The sequence below is a fragment of the Malaclemys terrapin genome, chromosome 11, assembly GCF_027887155.1.
Source record: "Malaclemys terrapin pileata isolate rMalTer1 chromosome 11, rMalTer1.hap1, whole genome shotgun sequence".
NCBI lineage: Eukaryota > Metazoa > Chordata > Testudines > Emydidae > Malaclemys > Malaclemys terrapin.
In genome coordinates this window covers 74,439,665-74,467,062 of record NC_071515.1, presented here as the reverse complement: position 1 = coordinate 74,467,062, position 27,398 = coordinate 74,439,665, and positions in this window count along the sequence as shown.

Sequence of the window (27,398 nt, the reverse complement as noted above, 5' to 3'; positions counted from 1 at the left end):
AACTGGCTCTGGAAAAAACGATTACTTGATTATATGGCAGCATAATCTGATGGCTTTTCTCTCACTGGCATAAGCTTTGCATTATGTCTCTATATGCAAATACGTTGAATAAATTGTTCATGCTTATAAAAATATGGGATTCTGACTTTTTCAAATACAGCCTTTAAATCCTCTCTTTTTTTTCTGCAAGAAGGGCAACACTTTTCCATCTACGGGGGGAATATAAAAAAAAATAAAATGGGCAAGGCCTGAAGTTAGGATGATGGAAGACAGAACAGCTAAGAATCTCCTGTAAGAAAAATTATATAGTGCCCAACCTTGTGGCTAATTAAGGAGAACATGGAAGGATAATATTAAGGAAGACCTAAGACCTATTAATGACCTCTTAAAGACCTCTTTCTCAGGGGGTAGCCGTGTTAGTCTGGATCTGTAAAAGCAGCAAAGAGTCCTGTGGCACCTTATAGACTAACAGACGTATAGGAACATGAGCTTTCGTGGGTGAATACCCACTTCTTTGGATGCATGTAGTGGAAATTTCTTCATACTGCACAGTCAACCTGTGGAACTCCTTACCTGAGGAGATTGTGAAGGCTAGGACTATAATGCGTTTAAAAGAGAACTGGATAAATTAATGGAGGTTAAGTCCATTAATGGCTATTAGCCAGGACGGGTAAGGAATGGTGTCCCTAGCCTGTTTGTCAGAGGGTGGAGATGGATGGCAGGAGAGAGATCACTTGATCATTACCTGTTAGGTTCATTCCCTCTGGGGCACCTGGCATTGGCCACTGTCGGTAGACAGGATACTGGGCTAGATGGACTTTTGGTTTGACCCAGTACGGCCGTTCTTATGTTCTTATGTAATGTGAATTATCATAAATGACAAAAATATGCCCTCGACCGAAAGAAATAGGAGAAAATTATGAGTCAAGGACCTCTAAAGTCTATAAAGCTTGGAGGAGGAGGAGTTAATTCTTAAAGCACAATAAATTAAATATATATAAAAACTAACCCATGTCAGCAGTTACAAATAGAGGAAAAATCCACATAATATGAACCAGCGAGGTTCGTCTCGAAACCTCAAGTCCCTCTCAAAAGGATAAAACAAAGCTGAAACTACAACCAAACAGAAAGAGAAATGAAATTCAGTTACATTTGGTCGTTCAATTCTTTGAACACCCAAAGCTTTATATTTCATTTATGGTAACACCTGTATCACCAGCAATGCACACACCTGAAAAGTGAAGAATCAACACACATTTTAGGGTAGGTCGACACTTGTGGCGGCATGTACAGTATGGACACTGCACACCCAGCTAGCAGGGATCTAAATAGCCGCGCAGACAGTGGGACACTGCTTAGGCGAATAGAGTGGAGACATGGCAGAATCTTAGGGTATGTATCCCATGGCTCTCTACTCACCCAAGCAGTTCCTCCTATGTCTACTCTGATGGTTTTAATAGGGTAGTGTCCTGCTGCCTCCCCTCTGCCTGAGCCCTTCCCCGCTGCCTCCCCCCGTCAGAGCCTTTCACCGCCGCAAGTGTAGGGGTGGGAGGAGGCGGAGCAAGGGCAGGGCCTCAGGGCAAGGGGCGGAGTTGGGGCAGGGCCTCGGGGCAGAGCACCCACCGGGAAAAATAAAAGTCAGCGCCTGCGGATGGGATTCAGCCGCCTCTGTGTCAAAATTAGCCCACTCCCTCAGGTGAGGGGCATGACACCAGTGCTCGTGTGGTGGGAGCAGGGTCGGGAATATAAGGGCAGCCTGAGCCTGGGGGGTGGGAGGGAGCCAGCTGAGGAGAGGACAGATGATGCTCTGGTGCTCCCAGGCAGAGGGACCTGCATGAAGCAGGTGCCTATTGAGATATAAGGCTGGGCGAGGGACTTGCTGGGAGAGAAGCCCCAGCTGGGGGGACCGCAAAGGACTGTGAGCTCAGAGGGTGTGCTAGAAGCAATGGGAACTCTGATAAAGGGCTGGGAAGACTTCTGAGCCTAGAGGGAGGGCTGAGTGGATGCTAAAGCCCAATTATACACTGAACGCCCCAAGTGAGCCTGGAGAAGAGGGGTGGCTGGGTTTGAGTGTTATCTTATGGGAACGAACCACCCCCAGGGGTGCAGCAGTCTTGGGAAAGTGCCAGATGGGCTGTGTAATGAGAGAGAGAAGGTAAACTGAGGCAGTGGCTGGACCGGAAGCCAGATTGTCTAAGGCACCTTTGGAAAAGATGTCAGGGTGGCTGTGCTCCACTTTGGAACCCCGGGCATTGCGCACAAATGTCGACTTGCACCCTTGTAAAGCTTCCCCCCAAATAACCAGTGGCTGAAGAGCTAACATCTGGCCTAAAGTGACTTGCCCTGGGCCATACAGAGTAGAGCCCTGACTGCTAGATCGGAATGTGAACTGCAGGACCATCTGTCCCCTCCCAGTCCCATTCTGCTTCTTCTGCACATCCTGCGTATGGCTGCACGAGGAGACAGAATTCACATCCCTTTGAGGAAACGCATCTGTTGATGCCAGTAGCATTGCACCTGAAACAGTGGGGAAGTTGCTTGCAAATCTATAGACGCTTTATCTCCTGCTCATCTTTTGTCAGACAAGTTTAGTATAAATGGAGCTTAATATTGCCTGGCTATTCCCAGCTCCCCCACCACGTTCTTTGTTTCTATCGTCTGTATTTTCTCCTTCTTTATAAATGAGGTTTCCCAGCTGTGCGTCCTGATATCTAAGCTAATAGAAAGAGGTGACGTACAGGAAGAAGACAATCTATTCCTACGCAGATGTTGCTCATAACTTTGAATCCTCAGAGCCTCTGAATGTTTGCTAGTCCCTCAAGGCCAGGCTGTTCTTGACGCAGGCTCTGTGGTGCTCACGCCGCCTGAGTGTAATGCGGTTTGGCTTCGGAAATCTTTTCCTCCCTCTCTTTTGTGCTAGGCATTGTGCTTCTTAAAGCACTTTCCTGTTGAAACGAGGACAGCAGAAAAAGGAAAGCCATTCCCAACCTCACTGAGACCCATCAGAGCAATGTCTCTCTGGGATGGGGAATACACTCTGCCAAGCAACCGCAAGAGGAAAAAGAGAGGCCTGATTCTCCGGCACTTCCGCATGGGTGTAAACCAGGAGCAGTGACACTGAAATCAGTGGCGTTACTCTGCCGTAGGTGAGTGGGAAAATCAGATTATTTGTTTACCGGTCTAAGTACAAACACAGGTGGCATTTGCAGACTTCCATATGGATGCTTTCCTTAGTCGGGGTTTAACAGGACTCCCGTAGCAGTGGCCTCAACAGCTAAGATGCAGCGTGGACCACAGAGTGCTGCAGAAAGGGCTGATTGCTACACAACAGCCAGAAGTTTAGAAAGCACAATATTTCGTATGGATGATTCAGGTTCCAGAAGCCATGTGGCATAGCACTATCTTGGGCAGGGATCTACCAGGAGCTGGCTAGAGAGAGACATGTAGACAGATACAGTGTTTGCACACCCTTAGTAAGATGTGGAATCCAGGCTCATCCATTGATGTAACAGGGAAATAAATCTTTCTACTGCAGTCTGAGCCTTCCTGCTTCCTTGGGGATACCACAGCCTGACTGCAGTTTCTGACATGTTAACGGGAGGACAGCAGCTAGGCAGAGTGACCTTACAGATAGGGCACTGGACTGGGACTCGGAAGACCAAGCTTTTATTCCTGGCCCTGGCACTGGCCTGCTGGGTGACCTTGGGTAAGTCACTTTCCCTCTTGGTGCCTCAGTTTCTCCACCTCTAAAATGGGGACAATGACACTGATCTCCTTGGTAAAGTGCTTTGAGCTCTGCTGATGAGAGCTCTTTTAGAGCACGAGATTATTACATAGAGCAATATTGCTTTGGTCTCCAGTTTGTTTTAACCTGTAAGCTCTTCAAGACAGGGACTGGCTACTTTGATTCCTGGTCAGAGCTCATCTATTGCATGGTGCCCTGGCATTACCATTTAGAGAAGAGTTATCCAAAGAATTCAGGGGTGAGTACATTTTGAGTCATTCAATCCCGTCAGACTTTGGGAATATTGATCGAGACAGCAGGAACTCCAGGGGAATTCTTCCCACACCAGTGTGGCCATTATTTGTTTGAAATAATGTTATCTATTTATTTAGAGAGATTTAAGCAACTAAGAAAAGCAACCAATGAAGAAAAACTGTGGCAGCCCTAACAATTCATTCAACTTGGTGGTGACCACTCAGCACTGCAGCATTAAATAGTCAGATGCAGATAGCTAATTAATACAGTCAGACCATAAATCAAAGCAATGGAAAGACATCTCTCTCTCTCTCACTCTCTCTCTCTCTCTCTCTCTCACACACACACACACACACACACACACACACACACACACACACACACACACACACACACACAGAGGCACCTATTCTCAGCTACTTCATAGAATCATAGAATATCAGGGTTGGAAGGGACCTCAGGAGGTCATCTAGTCCAACCTCCTGCTCTAAGCAGGACCAATCCCCAACTAAATCATCCCAGCCAGAGCTTCGTCAAGCCTGACCTTAAAAACCTCTAAGGAAGGAGATTCCACCACCTCCCTAGGTAACTCATTCCAGTGCTTCACCACCCTCCTAGTGAAATAGTGTTTCCTAATATCCAGCCTAGACCTCCCCCACTGCAACTTGAGACCATTACTCCTTGTTCTGTCATCTGCCACCACTGAGAACAGCTGAGCTCCAGCCTCTTTGGAACCCCCCTTCAGATAGTTGAAAGCAGCTATCAAATCCCCCCTCATTCTTCCCTTCTGCAGACTAAATAATCCCAGTTCCCTCAGCCTCTCCTCATAAGTCATGTGCTCCAGCCCCCTAATCATTTTTGTTGCCCTCTGCTGGACTCTTTCCAATTTTTCCACATCCTTCTTGTAGTGTGGGGCCCAAAACTGGACACAATACTCCAGATGAGGCCTCACCAATGCCGAATAGAGGGGAATAATGACGTCCCTCGATCTGCTGGCAATGCCCCTATGTATATACTTCCTCACAACCCACCAAACCTTATCAAATACATGCCTTTTGTAGCATGCCTGGAAGGTGATCAGTAGTCGGCTATTTCACACCAATGTGGGGAGCAAGTTCCAGATCCTCTGGGCCTTGCTGAGAATGCCCTGCTGAGTGACCCCCCTCTCTTTTATAATGAGGGGAAGCCAGCTCCAGCATCCCATCCCGTTGATTGCATCTGCGGCATTATCTCCCCGGGGGGGTGTCTCTCAGGTAGGCAGGTCCCAGGGCTCTGAATACTTCCCGGTTGTTGCACTTTTAAATGATCGGATTTTCTTCAAATCAGCCCCACCTTAACTCACCTTCAGGATCGTGCAGCTCAGACAAGTCTGATGATCCAGGAAAGCAATGGCTCAATTTAACCAAGCCACCAGACAGCGAAGGACCAGAGAGAGATGTCGGACTGTTTTCATGCAACGCTGAGCATTTCCAAAGGTTCATTTCCATGAGTAATGAAGGGGTGGTTTAGCAAACGTCAGGTCGGAAACAGCTATGTTCCTTGGAGAGACAGGTTCAAATGCCTGCAATGGGGAAAGAGCCTTTTATTTGTCCAGGAAAGATACAGTATCAGACTAGGAGTCTGGTGGCACCTTAAAGACTAACAGATTTATTTGGGCATAAGCTTTCGTGGGTAAAAACCTCACTTCTTTAAGGTGCCACCAGACTCCTTGTTGTTTTTGTAGATACAGACTAACACGGCTATCCCCTGATACTTGACAGTATCAGACTGTTCACAATGTGTGGTTCTGAAAAAGTAACATGCTGTTTGTATCGCATGCAAAGCGAAGGTCCCAGGGCAGTTTTCTTAAGAGGTTTGCCCCAGTGGGCATAATTTCCCCTACTCCCACTATTGTGCAGTGTGGTGGATACTGTTTGGTGGTTGCTTCCATCACCCCAGAGGGTGGCTGACTTTCTGAGGTGCTGTATGTACATAGTTGTAAAGTGCTTTGGGGTAAAAGACACTCTAGAACTGTCAGAGATGAATTAGAAATGGCCCTGAGATACAAAAGTCTGGATGCAACACTAGCAGCCTCGGGTGGGTTGTCAGTAGGAAGGATCAAATCTGGGACCATTAAATCACGCCAGAAGGTGGGTGGGATGGTATGATGGGATAGCCTAATTTTGGCAATTAATTGATCTTTGTCTACTAGCGGTAAATATGCCCAATGGCCTGTGATGGGATGTTAGATGGGGTGGGATCTGAGTTACTACAGAGAATTCTTTCCTGGGTGTCTGGCTGGTGAGTCTTGCCCACATGCTCAGGGTTTAGTTGATTGCCATATTTAGGGTTGGGAAGGAATTTTCCTCCAGGGCAGATTGGCAGAGGACCTGGGGGGTTTTCACCTTCCTCTGTAGAGTGGGGCACGGGTCACTGGCTGGAGGATTCTCTGCACCTTGAAGTCTTTAAACCACGATTTGACGACTTCAATAGCTCAGACATAGGTTAGGGGTTTATTACCGGAGTGGGTGGGTGAGATTCTGTGGACTGCGTTGTGCAGGAGGTCAGACTAGATGATCATAATGGTCCCTTCTGACCTTAAAGTCTGAGAGTCTATGACAGGGGATGGCTCACGGGATGATGGCCCTGTTCTGTTCACTCCCTCTGAAGCACCTGGCATTGGCCACTGTTGGAAGATAGGCTATTGGGTTAGATGGACCATCGGTTTGACCTACAATGACCGTCTTACGTTATGTTCTTATGCATGAGCCGCTACTACCTGATCCAACACACCCAACTGTTAGTGGGGGCTGTAGCAGGTCTATCAATCTCTAGCTGGCCTAGCTACTTCTAAAGGGAACAAAATGCCACACGGAGTGGGCCTGACTTACACGTGTTTGAAACCCTGCAAAGCACAGCGACGCTTGGAGCTGGGCTTGTGAGTTTTCTGCCTTATAGGGGCAGGAGCCAGCTGTGAAATTTGAATCCTGCTCTGCCTTGGGATTCCCTCCCTCAAACATCCAGGGCATTCCACTGAGGAGCTTGGGGTCAGGCCCATCTCTCCTGTTCAATCGGAATGAACTGGAAACGTACCCCAGAGCTCCCTATTGGAAAATCAGGGCTGTCTTAAACAAACAGCACCACAGTCACATGGTTCTTCCAAGGAAAGGAGTGACACTCTCTGTCACCCATCCCTGGCTAATCCTCTTTGGAAGACTGCCTGAAATGCCTGGCACCTACGCTACCAAGTATTACTGCGAAGCTTTTTGCTGGGTTTGACTAGGTTTATGAGCTTTTTACAAGTCTCCAAGTTTCCAGGGCAGCATAAATTTGATACCTTGACAATTCCAAAATGATTCTGTGTCTCACACCAGCACCCGGGCATGAAAAGTCGGTTTCAATTCTTGCCCCTCTTGTAGCCACGGAGCTGTAACACTTGAGCTGGCAAGCTGGGTGAATTCCATTGAAAAACACTGAGCTCCTTTTAAAAACAAAAAAAAACCCACCGCTTTCTTTCTCCAAGGCTGTAGTTTGCTTGGACAAGCATATTTACTCTATGCCCTGTGTAGCGGGGTGAACACCCCGCTCCAGCCCTGATGGGGTGGGAAAAGCCCTGCAGAGGGCTGTGGCTGTGGAAGGGAGCAAAACTCCGGCTGATTGGAGGAAGTGGCTGCAGCTGGGGCCACGCCCCAAACAGAGCAACTCGGCCTTATAAGAAGGCCAGGGTAGCCGGAAGCTCAGGAGTCTCCCTCTGACAGGAGAGAGAGAGACAGGCCTGGCTGCAGGGAGCTCACCCGGGACCTAGAGTGAGGCAGGGCTGGGGAAAGGCCTTGGGGGCTGGGAAGCCCGAGGCCAGCAACTCCCCAGGCTGCAGGGCCTGGTATTAGGCCCATATAGGTATTGGGGTTGCAGAGGGGCAGCCTGAGGGTGGGTAAAGGCAGCCAGTCCAAACCCCTTGTTGCCTGTGATGATTGGCTGATAAACTGCAGTCTGCCCCAGGGTGTGGGGGCTAGATGGTGACTGGCTGTAGCTACGACTGAGGCGATGTGGGGATAGCGGGTGGGGGTTCCCCTGGGTGGGGAGATCCAGAGAGAGTGGGATACTGCCAGGGGGGCAGCACCCAAGACAAGGGCACCAGGGTCCAGGAGGGACATGGGGGGCCAACGACAGGCGGGACACCTGGCCTGCAGAGGGTGCTGTGACGACTGGTGAGCTAATTCCCGAGAAGACTAACAGGAGGTGCCTCTGGGTGAGTCTGAGCCTGATTACACCCTGTGTGTGCTTCTCTGCCTCGGTTTTATTAGTGTTGATTAATTATTAATTTTATGGTACTGCCTGTGGCCTCCGGTGAGGATTGGGGCCCTGTTTTGCTAGGTTTAGCATGCACGCATAATCATCATTATTCTTTATTTCGGTAGCACCTGGGAGTGCTGGGTGACAGAGCAGGATCCCATTGTGCTAGGCACAGTACAAACAGAAGAAAGAAATGGTCCCTGCACCAAAGATCTGAGAATCTAATTCCTAAGAGACAGTCTCTGCCCTCAGGGGTTTATAGTCTGAATAGACAAGACAATGGAAGTATTATTATTCCCCATTGTACCTGACGCACTGAGAAACTAAGGGTATGTCTGCACAGCAAAGAAAAGCCCATGGATGGCCCATGGTAGCTTACTCAGGCTTGCGGGGCTCAGGCTGCGGGGCTGGGTTTGGGTTGGAGCCTGGGATCTAGGACCCTGCAGGATGGGAGGGTCCCAGAGCTTGGGCTGAAGCCTGAGCCTGGAAGTCTACACAACAATTAAACAGCCCCACAGACTGAGCCCCGCGAGCCTGAGTCGGCTGGCACAGGCCAGTCGTGGATGCCTAGTTGCTGTGTAGACGTACCCTAATGGACTTGCTCAGGGTCACCCACGGAGTCTGTGATAGAACTTGGAATTGAACCCAGACTTCTGGAGTTTCGGTCCTGTGCTTTAATCACAAGAGGGTCCCTCCCCTCTCAACACTGGACCAAGTGACCTAATCAAAAGTCCATGGACCACCAGACCGTATGTGGTCCATTAATGAATGGAACGTCAGACTGGCTAAAGCATTTGTGATTACGACACTTACTAGGTGCTAAAACAATAACTACACAAACTACTTTACCTCAGAAAGTGTGAGCCCGTGTCTGGAGAGAGACTGCAGCCTACAGAGGATATCCTTTCAGCTTGAATTCTTTCATGTCTTGCCATAGTGCTACTGTCATTGGGTGCAGGTGGAAGAAGATAGTTAGAAAGATGACACCACCAATGGATGGATAGATGATGTGCTGGCATATACATAAACAGATTCAGAGATGGTTAATGTTGCATAAATCATAAAGTTATGGAAATGTAAGGCTGGAAGGGACCTCGAGAGGTCATCTAGTCCAGCTCCCTGCACTGAGGCAGGACCAAATAAACTTAGACCATCCCTGACAGGTGTCTGTCCAACCTGTTCTTAAAAATCTCCAATGACAGGGATTCCACAACCTCCATTGGAGATAGATGAAGGGATAGATAGATCCAGGACCTAAAACAGAGTTTTAAAAAATGTTTTACTTGTATTTACTTATTTACATTTGAGTTCATCATTTAATGGGAAACTCTTCCTCCTTGTGCTGAAAAAGTGACTGACAGCGGCTGGTAATGCAAACAAAACTCTCTCAGAATAGGTTGCTGAAGCTGGTATCCTTGAAATCAGAAACCTGAATGTTAGCTGAGAAAACAATGAGCCCGGCCAGTCCTGTCATTCCTGAGAAATAGCCAAATACACCCACTAAGGATTCTGAATTTACAGTGTTGTTTGGAAGCTAAGCCTGACTCTTTTTTGATGAACACTGTACATTAAAAAAAATTGATTAAATGGAGTAAGTTATAAATATCTTTCTTGCCACACTCAGATCAAAAGACCAGAGCACATAAAGAGTTATTTATTTCCAGTCCATTGTAACGATGACTGAATTGGCAGTGACAACCCTTTGGAATTGATTTGTAGCGGTGAAAGACTAATTACAAATATTTCAAAACAATTTTTCCCTTCCACATAGACCTTATCCAGCACTAATCACAGGGAAATAAAAATAAAAAAAATCAAAGAAAACCACCCGCCCTGTAATCTATTCATTATTTGTATCCAAGATCTGAGCTGGAGCATCATTGCGTTAGGTGATGTACAAACGCATAGGAGAGATCATCCTTGCTCCCAAAACATACACTCTAATAGTTAAAACAGATGAAAAATAGCAATTATTATTTCCATTATCAAGAGGTGGAAACTAACGCACAGAAAGACTATGGGACTGGCCCAAGGTCACACAGGAAGCCTGTGGCAAAGCCAGGAATTGAACCCAGACTGCTGATATTTCCTCACGGGCTTCATGGAATTCTCACAGCAGATCCCACCAAGTTCAAAGTTGGGGGCCTTACCCGCGGAGCGCTCTCGGGGATTGACCCAAGAAGCCCTCCAGGGAAATGACTCCGCAGGACAACTCCATTCTGCTCAGATGGCAGCCACAAGAACTTCCTCAGCAACTGGTCCACAACTGGAACTCTCTTCCAGAAGGGAGCAAGATGGTTACAGACTGCAGCACCTTCAGGATGAAATGTTGTATGCATGCCTGCAGTCTAGCTTGACTTCCAGAGCCACACCAAAACCCCGTAGAAAACTAAGCTAAGGTCTCCCTATACCAATAGGGGGAGAAGAGGAGGGAATGATGCTGAGATCTTCTTGTGTTCACTTTAATACACCTGGAAGGCATTGATATAATAGAATGACAGGCATTGTAGAAGAACCTATAGAGGCAGAAATAGTTTAAGAGAATTGACCAGGGTGACATAGAGCCTGACTCTGCAATGGGCTGTCTGCCTCTAGTGAAATCTGGGCCACCTCAGATCCCACAGAAGTCAATGGGAGTGGAGGACACTCAGCACTTCACAGGAAGTACTCAGTACCATGCATCCCTGAGCCTACAGTGAGTCCTTGGTAGAGCTGGGATTAGAACCCAAGAGCCCTGATTCTATGTCTCTGCCTCACACCACTAGACATCACCCATTCCCTACTTTAAAAACATCTTTGTGGCAAAATTATTATTAATATCATAGTAGGGTCTCAATGTTCCAACCCAGATCAGCATCCTTTAGTACTAGGCATTGTACAAACACCTAGTAAGAAACAGACTGTTACTTTAAAATGTTAATAGGCAAGACCAACCAAGGGTATTTGTACAGTGCCTAGCACAATGGGATCCTGGTCTGCGACTGGGGCTCATAGGCACTATGGTAATACAAATAATAAAAGTAACCCTGGTTTGCCCAGGGTCATATCAGAGGTCAGTGGAAGAGGCAGGAATAGAGAACCCAGTTTTCCTGGTTCAGCACCTTATCAGCTGGACCAAACAACCTCCCAAGGTGGTCCTTTTTCTTCTTCATCATCCTCTTTAGAGTCTTTTTACTTATCATGGATCCTGGCAAGTGACACTTTTGCCTGGAAACATGAGACTGTGACTCAGCTGTTGGCAGACGATGTTGCCAGGACTGCATGCCAATGAGTTTTAATCAACAAGGATTTGCATGTGGAAATATAGCCACGTCCAGAATAACCAACTCTCAGTAGTTATCGAGTCTCTTAATCACCCACAGAAACACTTAGACTAGTGGTTTTGTCTGACACTGGTGTTTTTAACTGTTCAGTACCAATATTTTGGCATGGTCTCACTTTCGGGAGAAGCAGCGAGAGAGGCTATAGGACAACGCTTGACTGGAGGGAGCCATTCCACCTTATAATTTCTCAGTTAAAGGGACACTTTAAAAAAACACTTGACTCAAATTAGACACTGTCCCCGCACACTGTGCCAAAATTAAATTAAATACATGGCAGCCGCTTGTATTCCTAGCAGGGAAAAGACTGGTGTTTTCTAGGACAAGGCCTGTAACCATTTTAAAATTGGAGGATACCCTCACATCCCAGGTTGACCTGCACACAAAATGCAGGAACGGTGGAAACACAAACATGTTAAAAAAGCAGCAATGGATGTGGAGTGTGTAGTCTAGGCACCAGACCAGATGATAGGGCTATAAGAAGTGTATGAAAGTGTGACATTGCCCCCTTGTGGCTGGCCTGCAGAATAGATAAGAACCTTCTGGGATACTGCTACCAGCTAGGAGAGATGTTGCTCAGGATTTTCAAATAACACGTCTCTCGGACCCACTCCTCCCTGCTTTCCTGAAATGAGTTTTAGACTGAAATTCCTGAGAGAACATTGGGTTCCTTGTGGTTTATATAAACTCTCATTATTTAATCATCACTGTGAGTGTCTCCCAGGCTGCACTGGGAACCACAGTCCTTAGTACCCCAAAGGGACAGGATGACTCATCCGTTTATCACATTCAAGGGAAGAATAACTTGCTCTGAGTGGAGTTGAATGACCCTGCAACAAGCTGGGTTTCCTCACACACAGATGCCTTAGATGGGATCTTCATGTTCATTGTGCTTAAAATAGAGCTGGGAGGGAACTGGAATTTCCATTGAACAGCAAATTCCGTGATTTCTAGATTTGTTCCTCTTCTGAACAAAAGCAAAGCATCTAATTTTGAACTTCCCCACCATGTGACATTGTTGGGTCCATCAAGACATTTTTGAAACCGGCAGAGTGTTTCGAGATCTTATCAAAGCTCGTTGTTTTGATTATTTTAAAATGGAATTTTGTTGAAATCAGCACGCTGCTGCTGACTTCTAGACACCACTACCCTTAAAGGAACAGATCACCCTTCACACCCCCAGAGGAGCCTGACAATTATTGCACTCACCTGGGATGTGGGAGACCACACTGTAGTCCCTGTTGTGAACCAGGAAGAACTTGCATCTCCCACATCCTAGGTGAATGCCCTAACCACTGGGCTATTGGCTATTCTTGGATGGCTTGCTTTCTCGCTCTGGTGTTTTCTCACAAAACATTTTGAAAGGTTAGGTGGAACCAAACCAGATTTTGAAACCTCAAACATTTGTGCGGGCCAGAATGCTTGTTGTCCAGCGTGTCCTAGCACAGCGGCTTCTGCTTTTTCCCTGTGTCCGGAGTCACAACCTGAACAGGAAGTAAGTGGGGAGTGGCCGCACAAGGCCACCACAATCTAGCTTGATGGGAGCTGTTGGGCTTCGAGCACAATTTGACTTTTAAATGCCAACGTTGTTAAGTATTTCACTGATGATTATTTTAGTAGAAACATTCCACTAATATGCTTCTCCCTCAATCCTGAATAGCTTCCTATGCCTCCCCAGGTCCTAAAACCCTCAACCGTCCCTTACCCTGCTGCCAAGACCTCTAGGCTTGCCCCTGGCAACTTGCCCAATGCATTTCTGCCATGTCAATGCAAGCGTTTGAAGCTTGCTGGAAACTGCAAATGTGGGGGCAACATTAAATAAATATGGGGCAGGACTACCCTGATTGCATTATTCATTTTTGCATTCAATTCATTTAAAACCTCCATGAGGTAATTTAATTGAGGTGTCCCAGGATTGCCATCCAGCTACATTGGAGTCCTGTAGAACCTACAGGTCCAGCTTATCACAGAAGATGTGGGGCCTTGGTCAACTGCTTGTCTTCACTACGGGGGTAAGTCAACCTAAGTTACGCTACTCCAGCTCTGTGAATAACATAGCTGGAGTCGACGTAGCTTAGGTCAACTTACCCCAGTGTCTTCACTGTGCAGCATCGATGGGAGTCGCTCCCTGGTCGACTTCCCTTACTCTTGTTCTGCCATCGATTTAGCAGGTCTTCACCAGGGCCGGCTCCAGGGTTTTGGCCGCCCCAAGCAGCCAAAAAAAAAAAAAAAAAAAAAGCCACGATCGCGATCTGTGGCAGCAATTCGGCGGAAGGTCCTTCGCTCCGAGCCGGAGAGAGGGACCATCTGCCGAATTGCCTCCGAATAGCTGGACGTGCCGCCCCCTCCGAAGTGACCGCCCCAAGCACCTGCTTGACAAGCTGGTGCCTGGAGCCGGCCCTCGTCTTCACTAGACCCACTAAATGGATCCCTGGTGCATTGATTGCAGCACTGTCGATCTCCCCATAGTGAAGATCAGCCGCAGGCCCTACTGCAGGAGAACAGCACCCGTTGATCAAGAGATGGACCTGTTTGCCAATTAACTAAACAAATGGCAAGCCATTTGATTCATTGCAAGTCAGAGGTCTGTAGTGCTGGAACCAAACAAGCATTATCTTAATGAAATGCAATTCATTATCAATTCCAAATGAATTAACTACAAAGGAGGCCAATTTTTAGCATGGGGGAAACGTCCTGATAGAGCAATCTTTCAGCCAATAGATAGTCTCCTGAGATAAATGGTAGAGGTGCCATTGCTTTGCACACTTAAAACTGGGCTAGCCAAAACACTAGCATATGAGCAATAGGGAAGAATCTTCCCTTGGCAGTCAGCTGGACTAGTTGACTTAATGAGTCTAAATCCCCACACTCTGATTGCCTAGATGCAAAAAAAAAGTCTGTGCTGGAGAGACCAACAAAAATAAATGATTGCAACATCTATAAGGCATCTGTAATGTAAAATACCCATTGATATCAATATAAATATCCGACAAAAGAATGTTCTACTGTGTCTTGTTATCCTGTCAAGCTAATCTCTGCAAGTAGTCTTTATGTATAACTGTCTTATTCAGATACTTGGCTGTAATCCATCAAACACTTCTCATCCATTAAATATAATTATATGCTTTGTTGGAATAGCCAGATGTTTAGTGCTGAGATGAGCAGATGTCTATGCTTCATACCGGAAGGTTGTAAACCTAGTTACACTAGCAATAAACGACAAGTATTTAAATGGTGGAGGAAGTTGCTTCCCCCCCCCCCTTTTTTTTTTTTTGGTAAATTGCTAAATAATTCCTTGTCTTTTGGCTCAGTGTAAGAAAGGCATAAACTGTGCTGTGGGGTAGGTTTGATGTAGGAGTTCCCAAGCCCCGGCTGACTTTTGTAATGAATGTAATGACGATTTTTCCATTGCGTAAATTTTTAACAGTAAAGACAATTAACCATTGGAACACTTTGCCAGAGATTGTGGTGGATTCTCCATCACTGGCATTTGTGTGTGTGTGTGTGGGGGGGGGGGGGGGGGGGAGCTATAGTTGAAACTGGAATTGTTTTGGGGAAGTTCTGTATGGCATGTGTGATACAGGCCATCAGATTGGATGACCACAGTGGCACCTTCTGGCCTTGGAACTGCATAGATTTATTTTATCTTCCAATGAATTTGTTTTTAAAGACATGGGAACGGATGTTAGCTAGTATCTTTGACAGAGCTATACCCATTTATACCAGGAGGATCTGGCCCATATACCCAAAACAGTCATGTGAAATGCGACAGATTCAGCTTTTGCAAGTCTTGCCTTCCATTTTGCTTCATGTGGGTTCCCACCCTCCTCCTTGAAGTTTGAGGTCCAGATTCTAGCAATCTCACTGCAAAAGTCAGCTGAGATGACAACATTTTGCTTGATTTGAGATTGAACATGGGGGAGGCCACTGAATTTTGTGGGTTGCACCCCAAATAAAAAAATACTACCTGACCCACATTAATTGTCCACTAGCCAGAACAATTTGGTGGTTATAGCCTGAATCGTGGCCCAATATCTCAAAGTTAAACTTTTTTGAAAACATGACTATTGGCCTTTTAAAATGTCAGAACAAGAGCTGAGTAAATAAATTGCCACAAATAATGTACCTGCTGTATTATGCCCCCAGTCTAGCAAAGCGTATAAGCCATTATGCATACAAATATAAGCACTTATGCATATAAATAGTTTCATTGAAGCCACTCCAGTGGGAGTACTCAAAGGCCTGCAGTAGTGAAACATGAGATTAATCCATAGCTAGTTTGAGGCCTTGGCCTCTTTTTCTGTTTGCGGAATTTCTGCAATTCCTTTCAGTTTGTTCATTATCAAAATTCCTTGATGACTTTCTTTCCTTTAACTATATGGATTGAGAGTGACCATTTCTTTGAGTTTTCAAAGTTCATTATTTGAGCTTCATTGATTACTTCTGATTATAGAATATCAGGGTTGAAAGGGACCTCAGGAGGTCACCTCGTCCAACCCCCTGCTCAAAGCAGGACCACTCCCCAGACAGATTTTTGCCCCAGAACCCTAAATGGCCCCCTTAAGGATTGAACTTACAACCCTGGGTTTAGTAGGCCAACGCTGAAACCACTGAGCTAGCCCTCCTCCACACAGTCATACAGCATTGTTTCTGTTCTCTGATTGGCTGAACACGCAGGTGCCTCTGTTATGAAGAACCACACCTGCAGTTTAAAAACTCAGTTTTCACAAATATTTTCCCAGGCAGCTTTGAAATCCATTTTCCGTGACATTCACGCCTGTGACATTCACGCCCGTGACTCTTGATTGCGTGCTTGGTTATTCACACCAAGAGTCTCACCACAGTCTCAGAGTGTAGCAGAACCAAGATTAGAACCCAAGAGTCCCAGTGCCCACCTCTACTCACTAGACCACACTTCCGTCTTCCATTGAGTCTGAGGCGTATAATTAGGCTTGGAAGGATTTGAGTGTTGTTTGTAAACGTCGGTAAAAGTTGATTTCACCGTATGCACACAAACCGATTAAAAAATATATATATCCATCGATAATAATCAAAATGTCTAGACAAGCAAAGTGTGAAAAATGAGAGCTTATTAGAGTTTGATTGAAAGATATTTACTTTGTATGTTTTGCATGTGATGTCGACAATTTGTCTTTTAATGGTTATGAGGCTTTAACTTTATTGAACCTCAGGGCAGGTCTACACTACAGCTTAAGTCGCTGTAACTTACGTCGCTTAGGGGTATGAAGAAGCCACCCCCCAAAGTGACATAAGTTACAGAGACCTAAGCACTGTCCGCACCAGCGCTATATCAGCGGAAGATACTCTCCCGACGACATCATTTCTGCCTCTCATGGAGGAGGAGTAATTATGCCGATGGGAGAGACCTCTCCCATCAGCATAGTCCGCACCAGATGTGCTACAGTTGCACAGCTGCATCTATGCAGCTGCGCCGATATAGTGCATCTAGCCCTCAGCATCTACTGTCATTAAATAATTGTCTGACCCGTGCTGTTGTCTGACCCCCCCCACACACATTATTTCCTGCAGCTTGAAAATTTGAAGAGATACAATTGGGAAAAAAAATGATATTGGTATTTATTTTTAAGCATCTATTGAAATGATAAACAAATAAAATTCTTCCAGGCCTAAGTATATTAACCTTTTTTCAAGCAGTGTCAGACAGAATATCATTCCATATTACCTGAAATGTTACGAATATTGAATCAACGATTACCCGGGTAGATGGAGAGTAACGGAGACATGAGGGATCAGAGTTCACTAATACAAGTTCCCGTTTTAATAAACTAAAGCTTTCACATGCCTTGTTGTTATTGACAAAGGTTTTTCACTTCTCCTGGACTCAACCTTTATAAATTGGCTGACTCCATTTTCCCATTAAAGGGCGTCTGTAATTTCAATATACATAACATCAATATAACAGCAAAAGAGCATGGGGATAAATTATTAATCAGTGACTATCACCACTCAGTATTTGTATTTGGCTTTTAGCAGTACTATCTGAGAGTGTCTTTGGGCACTGGCTATTTTTGATCTATGCTTTTTTTTTGCAGTTTAATTTCTTAGTTCATTGTTTGATATATGGGATTAGTTTATATTGCTCAGTATTAGGTAACAGTTGATCTGAAAGGAAAGGTAGTCTTATGGCTCAGGACTAGCACTCCAGAGAGCTAGATTCAGTTTTTGGCTCTGCTACAGATTTCATATGGGACCTTGGTCACATCATTTAATCTCTCAGGACCTCTATTCCTTATCTGTAGAATAAGGACAATACCACTTCATCTTCCCCACACTCTGTCTGTCTTGTCTAGTCAGATGACAACCTCATGGAGGGAGGAACTACAGTATTGTCAATACCACGTGTTCAAAAATCACAAGTCATATAGATAGTGGCGGGGGGGCCTATATTTTTCCTTCTGGTGTTGAAATGTTTCGGAGTCACATTTTCAGGATTTATTCTGCAGCCACTGTGGCTAGAAATGTACATTTAAAAAATGAAAGCTGAGATTCTCAGACACTGTTCTGGGTTTGAGATTTTTATCATTAATAGTACTAATAATAGAGTTCAGTGAACAGGTTCAAGTGGAATTCATTTAACTGAAGATTATTAGTCAATGATTAATACAGCACAATACAGAAAAGAAGGTTTTATACATTACCCAACCGATCTGAAGACTGGAGAAGTGACAGCCACTTGATTCATTCCTCACTAACTCCCTAAAACTTTCTCCTTATATACTGTTTAGGACAAAGACATTCCTTTCCCATGAGTGATCTTACTTTGGGTTCCAGCCCACATATCTCAATTTACCTAATCAATAAGCTAAAGACATCTGCAACTGACCAATTATTACAGAAACCATCTGTGACAACACGGGATTCTTAGTGGCCTAAACATCAATCAATGGTTCATTATTTCATCAATCACAGAACACATCTGTGATAACAAACATCCCTTGTCAATCACCAGTGGTCCCTATGAACATCTGGATTCAATTATTATGGATCAACGGGGTCAGAGCATGGGATTACACACATTCCCTTTTTGATTACATACATTCCATCGTGTGGTCACCAACTAAGGCTCAACCTAAGTGCAGAGAACTTTGCAGTTCGATAGGTACAGAGCACTAGATTTGTAGATTCAAAACATTTTGGTTTATGCACAAAAAGGGATTTTGATTTATATCTAATCCCTTTTTGTGTGTGTGTGTGTAATATATATATATATATATAATATATATATTACACACACACACACACACACACACACACACACACACACACACACACACACACACAAAGGGATTAGATATAAATCAAAATCCCTTTTTGCAGAATGACTGCTAGAAACTAGGACTGGACGACAGCAGATGGCTCGCTCAACAAATTGCCTTATTCTGTTCTCTCCCTCTGAAGCATTTGACACTGGCCACTGTCCGAAGTCGAGATACTGGACTAGATGGACCATTGGTCTGACCCAGTATGACCATTCTTATGCTAATATTTAGTAACAGTAATAACCTGGTTCCAGCAGCTGGGCTCTAACAAAAGCACTGTATATTGCAAGACTTGCAATAAAATCATGGGAGTTGGCAATCCTGAGAGTGTCCCTTATTATGTGTCTATACACAACAGGGGCATGATCTCCATTGAGAACTCTAGGAACCAGCATCATGGTAATAATCTGAAATCCCAATGGTCCAGCTTATTCAGTTGGGCCAAATTCATCCCTGGTGCAACTTTATTGACTCCCCTCTGGATGGAACTGTTGGACCCCCATCCCCAGATGGATGAGTTACTGCCAAGAAGTTTATTTCTCTGTTTTAATAGGAGTGAGGTGAGTGATCAATTAACAATCCTACTTTCCATGCTTCTGCACAGAAATGATGTTAACTGAGGAAAGCAATCATCACTTCTATTTAAATGTATATAGAATATGTGGAGCTATTCCTACCTCATAGAACTGGAAGGGACCCCAAAAGGTCATTGAGTCCAGCCCACTGCCTCCACTAGCAGGACTAAGTACTGATTTTGCCCCAGATCCCTAAGTGGCCACCCTCAAGGACTGAACTCACAAATGCTGGGTTTAGCAGGCCAATGTGCAAACTGCTGAGCTATCCGTCCCCCCACTGTCTGATGTGGCACCATAATAAATGGCTCCTATGGGGTGCAACTAACAATGCTTTGCACAAATCTTTTCACGTTTATTTGATCATTAATATATTCCACCTATTGTGACAATATGTGGGCATGTTTGCAAATGCTAGAACCATCAGTAACTATTGCCAATGACACAACCCTGACAAAGGCCTTGCATTGCCATTGTCACTCTGTACCCAAGCCACCCACTGACAACAAACACCTGCCCTACAATTGACCCAAATCCACCAAAAGACATAGGAAGAAGATGAAACAAACGTGCCCCCAAAGCAATCAATGCAGCTGTTTCCAGAGGTGAAATTTCACTGCCCCCGGCCCCAAGGAAATAGCCCCAGGACCCCTTCCTATGGATTTCACTGTAACAGGATTCTAGCCATTTGAAAGTGCCTTAGTGGAAAAGGCCACCTCTAAGATGGCTGGATCCCAAGTCATTAGGGTCTTATATATATCAGTACCATAAAACTCACTCAAAAGGAAATCACAAGTAATTGAAGTCTATGGCACATGCGTATTAGGCACCTACATAGACTTAACCTTTTGAAATGATAGGTATCAACTTTCTGCTCTAGCTAGAGTTTCCAAGAGGTTCTAAGTAGGGTGGGTAATGCCTCTCAGAAATGACAGAGGCAGAGAGAGCTGTGGGAAGGTTGCAATTCCAGTGGTCACCTGGAAATCAAATAGTCTCCATACTGCACATCACTGAGAGAGAAGGGCCCTCTGAAGAGAGAGCAGTCACATCTCCCATTGAGATGTCCTCACTCATAACCCCTCCTTCTTGGCTGAAAGTGAGCCTTCCTTTCAGGTAGCCACCTATCTTGGCCAAAAATTGGTCTCTCTAACAGGGAAGCATGAGGCTCAATATCATTGACATACTGATTCCACTTTTGTAGGTAAAGAACAAGTGATCCATCCCCTGTCACCCATTCCCAACTTCTGGCAAACAGAGGCTAGGGACACAATCCCTGCCCATCCTGGCTAATAGCCATGGATGGACCTATCCTCCATGAATTTATCTAGTTCTTTTTTTGAACCCTGTTATAGTCTTGGTCTTCACAACATCCTCTGGCAAAGAGTTCCACAGGCTGACTGTGCACTGTGTGAAGAAATACTTCCTTTTGTTTGTTTTAAATCTGCTGTCTATTAATTTCATTTGGTGACCCCTAGGTCTTGTGTTATGAGAAGGAGTAAGCCAAAAGCATCTCACAATGATTATTGGCAGCCTCACTTAGATGTTGAATAAGCTGGGTCAGGAGAACCGGACTCCCTGCAAGCTACACTTAAGAGCTCTCAAAGAGGATGAATAATTGCTCAATATGACCCTCTGGATCCTCCCTGAAAGATATGAATGCCCTATGGCTAAATCCACAGCGCTTCATGATCAGCGGCATCACTGAAAGAACTAATAGAATCTGCCCGGGCACCTACTCCTCTCCATCTCCTGAAAGAGATTATCAGTTACAAATGTCAGCCCAGTCTGCATGTTCTATCCCCAGTCTAGAAAACCAGGGAAGCAGAGGGAGCTTCTTTTTTCTGTATCTCTAATAAAAGGTTAAAAGGATTTGTAATGGTGTGTTTGCCATGGTACTAAGCAGGCGCAAGGTTCTGTATTCCCAAGCCTTGTTTAACTATTCATGTTGTACAATGACAGGATCGTGTTGACTCTCTGAACTTATTTATTCCATCAAATATATACCACAGTGCCAGTGGACACAACAGGAATTTATTGGCATGGGTAAATGTATATATGTAGTGGGGAATCAGTTATCCAAACTGCAATGCAAGTTTTTTAGTGTGTTTTTGTTTTTATAAAGATTCATTCAACAATTAATGCCCGCCTGTTGCAATAGGATTAAATATTGCTGTCGCCATGTATTTTTCATTAGGGATCAGACTGACACCATTTTACTCACATATCACACAAGTGTCTGAACAGCCTGTGCAAAGTAGAACAGGGATTTGCATAATGAATGACTATGTCCTTTTCTAATTGCCGGTCACGTACTCCTGTAGCTAGATAATATCTGACAAGCATATGGCACCAGAGGCCAACCAAAAGGTCAAACCTTTTCCACTGATTTCCAAGACACTTTTCATTTCCAGTTGGCCAATCTGAGTCCCGGAGTCTGATTCTGCTTAAAATAACCAGAGGATTTGCTTTAAACAAGCGAGCTCGCTTCCAGAAAGGCAGCCACACAATGGTGACTCTTGCTAATGAGCAGTGCAAACATTAATGACTCTGTTGAGCTATAAGTAATGTTCATTAAGCAGAGATCTGATATGCCATCCACCCTAAGACTTTTTAGGAGCTGGATGTCTAATTTGTTTGTTCTGCCAGCTATGTGCCATCTGAACTATAAGTGAGGAATGTTTTCCATCTTTTGATTCTACACCTTATGTGCATCTCCAAGATTCTTGGGCTTCCTTGGCTGCGTTGAGTCCATATTCTATTTATCTTGGCTTTCAGAGGGCTATGGATCAAAGGTGGTGGGACAAGGCAGTATGTGTTGGTTGATAATAGCTCCTCATAAAAATCTGCTCCCTGCAGCTGCTCAACTATATAGACCAGCTGGAGGCTTAAGATTCATTTGAGAATACCCCCCTGCCCAAAACTGTAGGACAGATAGAAAAACCTTCCAGCCACTTGAATAGAACATTCACTGGTCTCTTTAACATTTAACAAGGGCGACAATGGAGAATCCACTCTTGTAGCCACTGCATCACAAAGCAAATCACAGAGATTTGAACAGCAATTTCAATATGATGTGTTATTTACTGTGCTCAGCGCTGTATGCAATACAGAGGGGGTATATGGTGCCTTCCTGAAGGAGCTTACAATCTACATTCATCCGAGATGACTCGGAGCCAGTAAGGTCAGCTCCAGATCTAGATATGGTTCTGAATTATACAAAATTTTGGATTCTCTGTCATCCAGTGTGGAGACAGTGACCAGCTATAACATTCAGATCCACAGCCCTCGAAGTCTGGGTGAATTTGGATCTACAGGTTTGGCTCAGGCCCATCTCTTACCATTCTGTATGGATATTCATTGAGCAATGCTTGTCCGTACAGCACCATTGTGCTTTTGGGTTTCCCCATGTGTCAATCCAGGAGAGCCCCTGTCATAAATATAAAGGGAAGGGTAACCACCTTTCTGAATACAGTACTATAAAATCCCTCCTGGCCAGAGACACACAATCCTCTTACCTGTAAAGGGTTAAGAAGCTCAAGTAACCTGGCTGACACCTGACCTAAACAACCAATAAGGGGACAAAATACTTTCAAATCTGGGGGGAGGGAGGGAGGGGAAGGCTTTGTTCTGTCTGTTCCGTATGGCTCTTGCCAGAGACAGATCAAGAAAGCAAGCAATCCAACTCCTATAGAATTAGTAAGTACTAGCAAGGGAATGCGTTAGATTATCTTTTGTTTTGTCTTGTGATTTTCTCTGTGTTGAGAGGTAGGTGTATTCCTGTTTTGTTTTTGTTGTTGTTTTGTTTTTGTGTTTGTGTGTGTGTGTAACGTTAAGGTTTTGGCTAGAGGAAAATCCTCTGTTTTGAATCTGATTGCCCTGTAAAATTATCTTCCATTCTAACTTTACAGAGGTGCTTCTTTTACCATTTTTCTTTCTAATAAAGTTCTGTTTTTTTTTAAATCTGATTGGTTTTTTTAGTGTCCTAAAAAAACCCAAGGTTGGTCTGTGCTCATCTTGTTTATTTTCAAACCTCCCCGGGAAAGGGGGTGAAAGGCTTGAGGGATACTAGGGGGGAGATAGGGCTCCACGTGGCCTCCCTAAATGTTTGTTTAAATCACTTGGTGGTGGCAGCATTTACCTAATCCAAGGTACAAGGAAAAATTTGTGCCTTGGGAAAGTTTTAACCTAAGTTGGTAAAAATAAGCTTGGGGGTCTTTCATGTGGGTCCCCACGTCTGTACCCTAAAGTTCGTAGTGGGGAGGGAATCCTAACAGCCCCCCTATATAATAGACTAAACATAAAAACACATAATGTGATAGCAGCTTCCTAAACAATTACACAAAACAGGGACATAAACTCAGTTTTATTGGAGGTCACTTTTCTCTGAGAGATGGCCAGAATAAATCTGATTCAATCCATAAGAATCCAAACCTGTTTGGCTGAATTTCAAGAAAGGTCTAGTTTGTGAGTTGGCAGTGTCCTTATGTGAAATGGATTGCTATGGTGTGTTTGATATAGATCTAATAATCAGTTTGTTCAGGTAGGAGAGATTAAGGAGTGCCCAGAGTCTTATCTGCAGAACAGGTTATTTTTTTGACCCGGACAAGTGCTATATCTCCCTGATTTTTTTGAGTGGTTGTATCTTTTTCTTTCCTTTAACAGTGAATGTAGAGCATGCATGCTATTGTGAATTAAAGGGGAGTTTTCAAACAAATTTTGAACATCTTTTCCATTTCTTTCCCTATCCGTTTATAAGTAAGGTTGGATCCGGTCAATACTTTCATGGAAAACACGGGCTGCTACAGTAAGCAGTGGTGATCCTGCAGTAGCCAACACTTATCTGTCTGAGTTCTGAAGGGTTGTCCCAGCATGGCATCAGAGGTACCATGCCACCAAAGGTGTCCTCTTACCAATGAGATGTAAAACCAGCCCATGGTAGTGAAATCTAGGAGCCGATTCTGCCCCCTTTACTCACACGGAATTGTACCAGTACTGTACTTTGTAAGTAGTTCCGTTGACTCTAATAATACCATTCGTGGATTAAGGTACTATTCAGCAGAAGTCAACCTGACTGAATGAGGCTCATGGGGCCAGTGTATGAACTCCTTGGAGGCTGGTGAGCATTTACCCACGCAAGTAATCCTAGGGAAGTCAGTGGGGTTAGACCTGTGAGTAACTGCTCACCAGGGTGAATATGGGGTTCCCTTTCAGGCTCATGGTTTGGAGGATTCCTCTGATATCCCGGAGAGCAAAGAAATTGTCACTGTAAATAGTTTATGCTATGGGCTGTCTTCTCCCACTTGTGCTCACAGCGGGATAGATTGTGATATTAGGTGCAGCCTTAAGCAGGGGGTGGTGTATAAACTGCATCACCCCAGGAGTAGCCGTGTGTGTGTGTGTGTGGGAGGTAGGGCTGTGACTCAGAGACATTCCTCTGAATCACAATTCACATCCTGCCCCCTCCCCTTGCTCTGGGAGAACAATCAATTTACCAGGTGATCACAGTGGTCCCTTCTGTCCTTAGAATCTATGAGCAGGGGATGCAGAACCTGGATTCCTCCCACTCTCAGCCCCCTCTGCCTTCCACTTCCCCAACCTACTTGCTCTTTGCAGAGAGCATTGGCTGGACAGCCTTTGTTCTCCCCACCCAAACCAGAGTCACTCTCTGAGTCGGGCCCAGTAGGGTAGTAAAGGGGCCTGGAGAGCTCGCTCCAGCAGAATCTGGCTCTATAAGAGAAAGACCACAAGGGTCTCAGCATGGGGTAATGCTCAAAGCATACTACTGACGTTCACACTAATCACTGCAAGCAGCTCTCTTGGCTTGTTGGGTTATAATTTACACACACACCAATAATAAAATGAAGAATTTAGTTGATATTGGTTTCTTCCTTTATTTGCCTGCCAAGATCTGAATTCCAAGCTGTTTGCTGATGGCATCTTTGACATGAGCAGCAGAGCACGGAATACAAGGAGGGTGGGATAATGTGCGGTCATTGCCAGCAGCAGCTTTTGCAGTAGAAACACAGAGAGCTGTCCTTGTGTCTTGGCAGGGAACTAGCAAGGATGGGCAAACCAGTTCAAATGCAGTAAGAAACTCTCTGAATCTCCATCGCAAACTTGAACCAGGCTTTGAATAAGGCTCGAAAAAGGTCAGTTTACTTTTTCTTCCTTGTTGGTTTTCACCGTCACCCCTCAGTGGACTCCCAGGTTCAGGAATGGGGGCCAAAGTACCATAGAATCATTGGACTGGAAGGGACCTCGAGAGGTCATCTAGTCCAGTCCCCTTCACTCATGGCAGGGCTAAATATTATTTAGACCATCCCTGACAGGTGTTTGCCCAACTTGCTCTTAAAAATCTCCAATGATGGAGATTCCACAACCTCCCTAGGCAATTTATTCCAGTGCTTAACCACCCTGACAGTTAAGAAGTTTTTCCTAATGTCCAACCTAAACTTCCCTTGCTGCAATTTAAACCCATTGCTTCTTGTCCTATCCTCAGAGGTTAAGAAGAACAATTTTTCTCCCTCCTCCTTGTAACAACCTTTTATGTACTTGAAAACTGTTATCATGTCCCCTCTCATTCTTCTCTTTTCCAGACTAAACAAACCCATTTTTTTCAATTTTCCTTCATAGGTCATGTTTTCTAGACCTTTAATCATGTTTGTTGCTCTTCTCTGAACTTTCTCCAATTTGTCCACATTTTTCCTGAAATGTGGCGCCCAGAACTGGATACAATACTCCAGTTGAGGCCTAATCAGCTCGGAGTAGAGCAGAAGAATTACTTCTCTTGTTTTGCTTACAACACTCCTGTTAATACATCCCAGAACGATGTTCACTTTTTTTGCAACAGCATTACACTGTAGACTCATATTTAGCTTGTGATCCACTATGACCCCCCAGATCCCCTTCCGCAGTACTCCTTCCTGGGCAGTCATTTCCCATTTTGTATGTGTGCAACTGACTGTTCCTTCCTAAGTGGAGCACTTTGCATTTGTCCTTCTTGAATTTCATCCTATTTCCTTCAGACCATTTCTCCAGTTTGTCCAGATCATTTTGAATTATAATCCTATCCTCCAAAGCACTTGCAACCCCTCCCAGCTTGGTATCATCCACAAACTGTATTTGTCCTCTCTATGCCATTATCTAAACCATGATGCAGTGAGAGAGGCCGTTCTTGTGGTATGTCCTGCTTCCAGTTGAGCCAGACATGGTGAAATTTCACCCCCAGTCAGGGACTAGATCACCATTATGCTGGGGGCTATACACATAACCAAAGGATGATCCCTACCCCAAATCTAAGTCAGGAGCATTCAATCTAAATAGAGATCTGGCAATTTTGCAGCCCGAAGAGGTGCATCAGTTTTGACTAATGTCATAACCATCGGAAATCTGGTTGCTCAACTGCACCTACAAATTTTGCAAAGTCTGAAAATTATAAAGCAAAAGTACCATCTAAGATTAGGATTGGAAGAGACCTCCCGAGGTCATCTAGTCCAATCCCCTGCTCAAAGTACGACCAACCCCAACTAAATCATCCCAGCCAGGGCTTTGTCAAGCCGGTCCTTAAAAACCTCTATGGATGGAGATTCCACCTCCTCCCTACGTAACCCATTCCAGTGCTTCACCACCCTCCTAATGAAATAGTTTTTCCTAATATCCAACGTAGACCTCCCCCACTGCAACTTGAGACCATTGCTCCTTGTTCTGTCATCTGCCACCATTGAGACCAGCCTAGCTCCATCCTCTTTGGAACCTTCCTTCAGGTAGTTGAAGACTGCTATCAAATCCCCCCTCATCCTTCTCTTCTGCAGACTAAATAATCCCAGTTCCCTCAGCCTCTCCTCATAAGTCATGTCCTCCAACCCCCTAATCATTTTTGTTGCCCTCCACTGGACTCTCTCCAATTTGTCCACATCCTTTCTGTAGCGGGAGACCCAAAGCTGGATGCAGTACT